This window comes from Xiphophorus hellerii, chromosome 3 (genome assembly GCF_003331165.1).
Source record: "Xiphophorus hellerii strain 12219 chromosome 3, Xiphophorus_hellerii-4.1, whole genome shotgun sequence".
Classification (NCBI taxonomy): Eukaryota; Metazoa; Chordata; class Actinopteri; order Cyprinodontiformes; family Poeciliidae; genus Xiphophorus; species Xiphophorus hellerii.
Window position 1 is genome coordinate 9,361,164 of NC_045674.1, and position 10,561 is coordinate 9,371,724.

Here is a 10,561-nt window from a genome sequence, read left to right on the forward strand (position 1 = left end):
TGTGTAGTAAAAAGTAAAAAAGAGAATTTTATTGCTATTCTGCAACATTGTGCTATATTGTAGTTAGATAATTAAAAAAGAACACTTATCTAAACAAATTCTTTGTCATCTTTGTCTTTTATCATAATTATAATCAATTAAAAGAAGTCAAATCACCAAATAATCAAATGACAATATTTCAAGACAACTGTAATAATTAGTATTGGTAATATTAGCTGGAGTACTGGGACGAAATTCCAAGGAGGCAAGCATTTCTCAATAACTGATAATACCTCTGTATGAAGCAAAGTGTAGTTCAAAGGGCTGGTTTTTACCAGGCTAGTGCCAGCCTCCTTTATCAGTTAGTTCAGCTTTTTTTAAAATTTAATGCCTTTGATGCTGCTTCTGCAACAGATGACTGCAGATGTGATTGCACTCTTCACAATAGAAATATCAGATATTGAACGGCTTGATGCAAAGGAACTCAATTGGACTATCAGTCATCTAAATCCATTCAAATAAATCCTTTCTAGGCCACTTGCAGTTTTGCTTGTTATTATTGAAAACAAATAAGGACAAAGTGAGCAACAGTTAATTAAGGGGTTTACATACTAATAAAGGAAGATATTATATTTCTCTGTTCAGTGTTATGAATTGCAGTTTAAAAAATAGTAATGAGCTTTACTTTTCATCAACTTCCTTTTTTCTACTTAAATTTTTATGTTAACAAATTAACCAAGATTTGTTATTCTTAAAGGTCCTTTTGCATTAACCCCAGGCTAATACGTCATTCATGTGTTCTCATTTAAATTCTCCATCTTTGTCTTTACATGAGGCTCAGCTGAACTATTGTAGCTCAGTGGATGGAACTGCAATAACAATCTGCCTGTATTCAGCAGAAGAGGAGTCCAAAGGGGAAGTGCATCTCTAATGCATCTCTAACCACAAAGATTGACCCCACATGGATAACTAAACACCATAGGACCAGTCCACATGCGTTGCCTTGGATATGGACAGAAATGGCGACCATAAACCATGCCTGCCGTTGTCTTTTACTTTAATGACACATCTTTTAACACAAAGCGTAGAGACAAGGGAGCAGTATGACAGCATAAGTCATTGTGCACCATTTTTACATTTTCCCAGAAACTTTCTCACACTTATTGATGTTGGTCATGACCAGAGATTTTCTAACAGTTTTTTCATGATGAAAGATTTTGTCTCTGATGATCATTGATTGAACCATGTGAACCTGACTTTACTCAACATCATGGAGCCATTTTGGTCTGGCCCTCTCTAAGTTAATTTGTTTTCAGTCAGTGGTGAAAAGTTGTGTGATGCAACAAACCACCCTGCTTAGCTTTTAAAAAAATGATGTCTGTGGTCAGACTCAATCTAAAAACTGTGGTTCCTACCGTTTTTAAAAGCAGTGAAACTTTCTAAATATTAGTTTTGTATAAAACCTAAACACACAGAGAAATGACATTTTTAAATATAAACAGCTTAATGCCAAAGCTTTGACTCCTAAAGCCAAAGCACTCTTTATAAGGGGGATCTTGTCATCACAAAACATCCACACTTCATTTAGACACAGATATGCTTTTGCCAGTTTTAGAACATTTACATGGCAAAGAAAATAATAATAATATAAGAGAGAGCCAAGGCAGAACAGATAAATGACATTGTTAGAAAAACCGAGCCAGAGATGAAATGATGAAATTTGTTGCTTTTTAACAAAATATGCTTCACTAATGCGTAATATCCTCTGTTTATTTTTACCAACCCTAAATCGTTCACTTGTTTTGTTCACAGCTTGTCATGGCCACAAGTTTCACACCACATTAATCATGCATAATCTGTTGGCAGTGACCTGAGGGAGGAGTGCTCTAATGAATGGTGTTTATGAGTGCTAATCTGTGGCATGTAAACCAACGTTTTTGGTAGAGATAAGCTGCAATAAGGTGAAAATGGATCTCTCACTGTTCTGAGCAGGCATTCTCAGTCAATCTGGCTTCCTTGTCACTTTTTGTAAAAAGCTAAAGGAGAGACCGACCTACTTACTGTTTATTGATGTCCTCAGGAAGCTCTGAAAAACAACAATTATTACAGGACAAAAGTATATCAAAGTTTATGTTTAACTCTAACTCATCTCTGCTGTGAATAAAATAAAAAAAGTAATCTCTGTGCCAGACCTTCAGGTGAAGCTAGCCACTTGATGAGGTCCATGGAAAAATTAGATTCTCTTCCTTAAAGAATTACAAAAATACTCTCGCATAGTCGTTTTTTTTTTTCACTTATAAGGTTTGCATCTCTTTTAAACAGATGGAAATTTTCACTGGCGCATAGTAATTAAAAGTCTAAGTAACAACTGTTTGAAGAAATTTTATTAGAAAGATGTTAAAAGCTGCTACAATGGAAAAACATTACACATGGTTCACTCAGGGGCAGGTTTATATCTCATTGTTTCCAGTAAATGTGACTGGGAAAGGGACATCAAAGCTAAATATGGACATAGAATGGAATTGCACTTAAAGGTCAGGAATCCAAGTAGTAATTACATAGTGTTCAATGGAACAATAAGCCAGGTGTTAATCAGAAATCTTCTAGTGTCACAGTTGCAACATTAAAATATACCTGAATTCAATATTTCTATGATTTTAAAACCGTTCAAAGAGGAATTGACTATTTTTAAGGTGGGATGTTCCATTATAGTTGGGGAGATCAGAATATCATGTGCTGATTAGTTGATGTTTATCTTAAAATAATGTACCTATATGTTAATTGTAATTTCTCAAACCTAAGATCATACCTGTTGTTCTTTTAGCAAGTCTGTTAATTCTTTTCAAAAGTCAATGTGTCATCTGAGGAGAATAATAGCATCTTAAAACAAAGCATAGGGTTAATCTTAGTCAAACAGATGTCTGTAGGAAGACACTAGCTTTACAGTCCCCCCTGCTACTGTTTCTGTTTTACAGAGCACACTATGCAGAAAGAAATAAGACGCAAAAAATATGGTGTGCATGAAAAGATTAAAATAAAGCACAGAGAGTGCTGTGATGTCAGTACTTGTTTACTACAAGCAATAGTAAATAAGTACTAATGCTTGATAATTGAATTTATCAAGTGTAATTGTTCCAAATGTAAAACTTAATCTTGTGCCATTTCTGCATAATATACTGCTGTTACATTCTCAATCATGATGCATTCTGCTTATCTGTAGTATGTCTCATTAAGATGCATAAATAGACTCTGATTTGATGGCTTATTAATTTGTGACATTGACTGTGGTTTTGAATTGTTGTTCAAGTCAGCATATATTTGCTACAACACACCTTTCACCTTCTTGGGGGGTTAAGAGTGTCTGTGTTGATTGACTAATCAAAATTCCTCTCACTGCAGAGGATGAAATCAACACAGATGGGTACATCCATGCATACATGGCCCTTGGCTTAACAAAGCTGTTTGTTGCCAACAATGTAAACCTAAAGGTTCAGCTAAAAATAAATGTTGCATGGCAAGTTTTGGTTAGGCTGTGTGCCAATGTTTCTCTGCCAAAATTTTCCTTACTTCAATTGAAATAGTGTTCACTGGAGGTGAGCAGCACCATCCCTCTCTAGTTTTTCATGTGGCTCACTGAAGCCGCTTGTCTCTTTTGTTTTATCTGCTGTTCTGTCAATTAGATAGGGACAACAGAGAAGCCTATTTGGACAGAGGTCTGTGTCACCTCAAGACTGTGGCTGCCACTGTTGAGGTCATGCTATGAAAGGGAAATGGAGCACTACTGTTTCCCCTGAGCACTCTGAAACACAAGTGATTACATTGACTGATGTGTTCAAGGGACCCTGGTTTGTGGGGGATCAAAGGCAGCCTGGAGACCACCTGGAACTCCTCTTGGTAGTGGACTTGGCCTGTAAAAGTAAGAACTACTCTGGGAAAAAAAGAGTGGAAGCACTGCTCCTCTCATTCCCATCCTGAACTTCGTGAGAAAAGTGGCTGCATTACTGAAGAACTTCCTTCACTATCAGTCTGATTTCTCTAGGCTTTTAGTGAGATATTTCAATATAAGTAGATGAGGAGCTAAGAAAGTAGAGGAGGCTTTGGTTCAAAAACAAATCATATGACAAAACACTGAAAGCTTGGCCTCACTAATAGTTAGCTTTACTCTACCATAGCCCCAGAAGACAAGTGATAAATTGGGTGGATTGCCACAGTTTAACAATTGGACTCTTTTGTCTTAACATCCTGGTAGGTCCTCTAAGACCGCCCTGAAAGCTGGGTAAAGTAGTCGTTTCACCCATAAACAGTCAGCAAATTCACTGTGTATAATCATTGTCCATAGAATTAAAAATAATTTTTTTAAAATTGGTGACAGGAGAAAGTAGTCACAATTGGAAGCTTGCAAATTTGGTTCAATCTCCTCCATTGTATGCTGTATGGCAAAGAGTCCTTGGGCAAGACACTGTATTGTGCATCAGTGTCAACAGTATGTGTGAAGATTTGAGAGCATGAATGGATAAATGTAATTTGCAATGGAAAGTATTTTGAGTGTTTGCAATGACAGCAATGGCTGTCGTCATTTTTACCAAATACTGAAATCCATACAAAGCAGTTCTTAGGTCACAGTAAGTGACAGATATTTGGCATTTTCACTCAAGCTCCACTTTAATAGCAGTAACTGCTAAAGTAAATGAATCCAATTGTTGTAAACTGGCAAATAGACAGTGTAAATGTTTGGTTCCATATATATTATTTAAAAATTCTGTCATTAATTTAGAGCATTAACATTCAGGGCAAAATGCAAGTAAACTCTTTTTACAAGTCTTGAGTTTTGTGTATCAGGACATCAAAGTAGCTAGCCTGGCCATTGCCTTCCTGTGCAATTCCTCTCTAGAAAAAGAAAAAATCTCACTTACACCACAGTCAGGGCTTTCTTCGCTTGACATGGATTGTGTCCGGAAGATTTTTACTGGGTAAATCAGCAAACAGAAGAAGAAGTTGTGAATGATGAGGTTTATTTTCTGTGCTGTTTTAGAATTGTAGTCTGCCTGTAGCTTTATCAATGGCAGCAAAGAAAGTGAACAAAGCTGTTCAGCCCATGTTCCAAATATTGAATTAACATAAACAGCCACCTCGTTCAGATTGGCACTTCTCTCTTCGCAGTGGAGGATGGTTGTTTACAGCACAGGCAATATCCGGTAAGCTTCTCAGCGTTGAACTGGTGCCTTACATACGTCATGGGCGAATGTTAGGGTAAAATCTAAAACCTCAACACAGTCCAGAAAGCAATTGTTTCTCAACAGCCAAGAGCCCAAACCCTCTGTATGAAGCAAATAGCTTAGGGTAAATGGTTGATTTTTACCAGTCTACTAATGAGCTGATCTTAACATGGTTCCAATATGATTTAAATTTAACCTCAAGTGAACAAAATACTCTGTTGTTATTTATTAAACAAAAAATAAAGCCAAAATGTAAAAGTTGTGTGGGACTCAATTAAATACTCTCTTGCTGTTCTCCATCATCAGGGACTCTTAATAAAAACTCTACTTGAGGATCAGCAGGAATGACCAACTTAGAAATGTGTGTTTCAGCCATTGGGTTTAAAGGTATGTGTTAACAAAATGTTGGTAATAGCCTTAACAAACAGTTGCTGTCCTGTTCAATTTATGAAGAATTTGTAAGACTTTTCCAAGACAATTTAAATGCCATCATTCAACAGCAGGAAACATTATTTACAAAGTTAACCATTATTAAATAGTTGCCAGTCTCTCCTGGAGTCTAATTCTTTGCATAGTCAATAAAAATAATTCTGTGTTCAGATTTTTTTAAAGCCTATGTTTTTTAAAGCTTCATCTTAGATTTTACAGCGATTGGTCAGCATGTTCAGTGTTTAACTGTCCAAATATAGTTTGTTTGAAACAATGGTTTAATGAAAGTCTCTTCCATAAAAACAATGTGGCAGCATTTAGGTTTGCAAAGCTGTAGTTTATTGAACTGTAAGTCTACCAGAACTATTTTCAAAAGTGAAGATGTCTGTTCGTACTTCACACTCTTGGTAAAAACTAAACATATCACATTCAGCACAGACAACCTGCAGCCACATGACATGAAGCTCTTCCAGTCATTGTGTATAAAATCCTAGAGGCAAAAACATAAGGTCATCTGTCAAACAGTTGAAATCAGGGCCCCTCCCTGAACAAATCTTCAACGGAGTCACTAACATATAAGTTAAAGAACCAGGTTGTTGCAAGAGCCCCGTTAAAGACCTCAAGAGAGTTGATCTTAAATAAATTCCCACAAACCCCTAAAAACCAAAGCGATGATAAAAGGGCTGGCAGGTCATAGGTCCTCTATAACTTTGCGACTGATAAAGTCATGTTGGTCACAGCAAACATGAAGTTTCTAAAACCAGTTGAATTATAAGATATGGTTAGGTTTTCATAAAAGGCTTTTTCTTTCTGGCTTAATCATTTTTGGAAAAATAATGTCAATGTTATCATGGTGTGGAGTGTGACTGGCCATTTTTTATCTCTGCCTCCAGCGACAGGTCCGCGTGCCCAAGGCAGCTGCTTGCTCTGGCACTTGAGAACATTATCCTTATTCCCTACCAGGGTTCATAAGGAGCTTTGTGATGACCTCTCAGTGCCATATGGACAACTTTTTCTAGAATCAAGCCAAACATTACATCTCCATGTTTCCTTTGACTTATGTCTTCTTTGTTCCCTCAGATCTTATCCAGTCTATCTGCTGAATCCTCACTCCATTAGATTCCAAAGGTTTTTTGTTTCTAGCAAGTCTCCACTCCCTGCTCCAATTCAACTTGAAACTCTCCATTACTCCCCAGAAAAACATTAGTCTGAAGATGTCATCCACTGTTCCTGTACCTCTGAGTTCCTTTATAACCCTACCCACGTTGAGGGAAGATCACCATCTACATTACCCTCAGCCATCCGAGGTTGCAGGGTAACATGCACCTATATCATTTTAAAAGCTGCTACAAATCTGATTGTTTTAACACATCTGTGGGCACTTCCATTGACAATGTATGGTATTGTTTTGAGTGTTTGGTGGATTGTATTGTTGTCTGTATCTTATTTTTGTTGATGTATTTACAAAAGTCTCTCTTGTATATAAGTCTCAAGAGGTTTTCTTGTATAATTAAAGGAATACTAATAGTATATCTTGGTGTACTTACACTAGAAATAAAATAGGGTTTAGTTGTTTTTTTTACCATGACTGTTCTATCTTTGTTAAGAACTGTTCCAGAAACACAATGTTTTTCATCATTGCTGTTTTGAAGCCTTACTGTTTATACCCCAAGCAACAAAACAATGGTTAGTCATTTTGCAGAAAGATTCATTGCATTTCCAAAGTCTCTTGAGATCACTGGCTACGGCAAATTCAAGTAAATGCTTTAGCTGTTCAAATGTCACAATTTGGGAAATTCTGCAAATCAAAGAGGGTTATGGCAATAATAAGTAAAATATTTGATTTGAATTTCTGTCTATGAGCCAGTGGTGTGGCTTGGGAGATACAGTACCCCTCTTCTGTACAAAACCAGATGCTTACAAAAGAGACATTTGTGGTAAAACAGAGTGGCTGGGTCCCAATGTCAAAAGACAATTTTTCAGGGCTCTTGGAACAAGAGAAAACATCTCAGTGCATACCAATACATGATGGAAATGTGCTTTATCATACTGAGCTCAATACTCAGTCTATTCGTATACTGGACATGTTATGCTTTATGCATTTTTTTTTCTACATCCACTACTGTTTTTTCTCCCTGGATCACAATATGTTACATCTGAGTTGTATTCTCCAGTCTAGCTAAAAGACTTAATAGTTTGCATAAAATCTTCCCACAGTAGTTTCTAATCAAAAGAAATAAAAGAGTAGTTTCAAATTTACTAAACTTTAATGGTTAATCACTTGTATCAAGGAAAAAGTCAGTGTACCTAAACTCTATCAAGGTAAGATTGTTCAGACCTAATCATTTTGTTTGTTCCTTTTTCCATTTCTTCCAACCGTGACACCTTGGCAAAATGAAGCTATGTTTGTTTTACAGCACATTGCTGGAACTTATTTCCTAATACCCTCTTGAGATTCCAATGGAAAAAGACATTAATGTCTGTCTCCCACCAGCTCAGATCTTTAATAATCTTTGTCCGCAGTAGTTGCTACATTTGTCTATGGAAGTGTCCCTTTGATTCAAGGATTACCTTTAAAGGAGCAATCTGCCTGAATGAGCATTAGAGTTAAGTTTACACTCCACATTACTAGCATTTTATTTATGGGGACTGCGCAAGATAAAAAAAAAAGTGTCATTTATAGCTCTAACACTTGTTTATTTTAGTGAGATCTGAGACCTGTTCTTCACCTTTTTATGAACAGGGAGTTGTCCTCTATGATTTAAATATGTACAACCTCGATCATAAACTTGAGTTGCTCTTTCAGTCATTTATCAAAAACCCATCTTTCCTTTCTGCACCATGATTTACAGGACATAACCACACCAGTAGGAAATCTTTATTTTATAATAAGATTGGAGTACAGATGGAAAGCAAAACAAAATATCAAATCTTAACTAAACACTCAAAGTGACATTTTTTTTCAAAAATATTAAACCTCTCTTTCTTGACAATCCAAGTTAAGTGGAGAAAACCCAGATTATACTGTAAGTGAGATTCTTTTTTTCAAGCAAAATGGCACAGGAAGTCAATGGCCAGGCTAGAATCAGTCAAAAGATTTAAAGCAGTATCCGCACATACATTTTGTTTAAATTAAAATGTCAAAGAATAAAATGCAAAACATGTCAAACTAATTGTTTCAATCTGACAAAGTGCTGACTGTTTCTCGTTTCTTTATTGCAAATCCATTCATAAAAGAGATGTGGTCCGAAATCACTTCAAAACTTGACACAAGTTAAGATTAAACTCATCACTGCCAATCATGGACCGATCAAGGAATGGAGTCTGCTCTCAGTCAAATTGCATGTAACCTCTACTGCTTGTAAAATCCCTGAAATGGTCATAACTGTGTAATGTAACACCACATCATAGGACTTTGTCCTTATTTTCATAAATAAAAATGATAACTGCAAGGTCTATGTAACTGTACAGATGTAATAGGATACATTCAAAGTGGTTTTGGAGAGTATTATTGTGTTTTTTATTTTACTTACATTAAAGGAATGGTTATCAAACACACAAAATCATCAGACTTTCTTCTGACATGGGGCTAGAAAATTCATACGGCTCAGTGGATTGGAAAGGTTGTCTTCCCAGAGAAGAACCTCAAGAGTGAATAATCCTTTAATATTATTTACATCTTAATTACTCCTTTTAGTGGAAATCCCTGAAATTTCAAAGTTGCCTAGACATTAAAAGCTGTTAGTCTGTCAGCCCCCTGCCATGTGCTATATGAGATCTGAAATACTGGCTTTGACAAGGGTCGTAGGAGAAACAGCCAACCTGCTTCTGTCTCCAGGAGGAACTAAACCTGTGTCTCAAGGAATGTCCAAGATATTAGAGAGATTCTGTGGTGCAAATCGGAACCCACATGGATAGACCATTGTGAGGGGATTATTAGTTCCCATGTAGTCCTCATTCTTTTCAGGCCCTCCTTTTTTCCACCTCCATGTTTGTCTTTGTGTTTGATTCTACTCCCTGGGTCCACTGAATTGTGCAAATTAGGTTTTACTCTTTAAAGATTCATGTTCATTACCTACCTGACTGAGCATCTGTTGGTTTGGTTTATTGGGAGGATGTTTAAAAAATATGTTTCCATGACATTGACCTGGACATGCTTGAGAATGTCAGATTTTCCAAGAATACCTTGAACGCCAATTCTTTGTGTGCCTTGTATTTCCTCTTGAATGGTTTCCATTTGACCTGACCGAAAGAGACTGGAACAATTCACCACTGGGTGCAAATTTGGCATTGAGGCCAAGAGGATCTGTAAATTACTGCCCCACCTCATCACAAAATGTGTGATATGTTTGTTCAAATTGTTAGAACAAGGCCAAAAGATGTGAGATGGTCTCATGGCATAATCTCTGCAATGACAGATTGGTTAATACTTACAACTGAATGAAAAACCAATTTCCAAAATCTTTTTTTTCTTTTTGAAAATCACCAGTGTCACATGTGTTTACACCTTTGCTGGCAATTCTTTGTACAACACCCTCTTACTAATAGAAGACTTTCTATTAGTACTGTGACTTTCCTTGACAACATTTAAAATTTCTTAAGATTTTAAATAGTTCATGATGCCAAGCACTCTAACAAAGTTTAAAGGGCATTTGGAAGAAAAAACAAATCCTAGTGTGAGCCCGAGGTGCTTTTTCACACCTTATGCTCATTACTCCAGAATATTTATTCTCAATCCTATTTTGATCTGACCAGACCCCACAGTTACAGCTAATGCTAATTTAGTAGACTCCACAGTTGTCCGGCATACCTCCTGAAAAAAATCTGTTGACTTGTCAATAACGTCTTATGTTTTTTATGGCGCTTTGGTGACCCTGAAAATCTGTTGTTTATTGAAGTTATGCAATAGAATGTAATATATCTGGTGATTTTATACA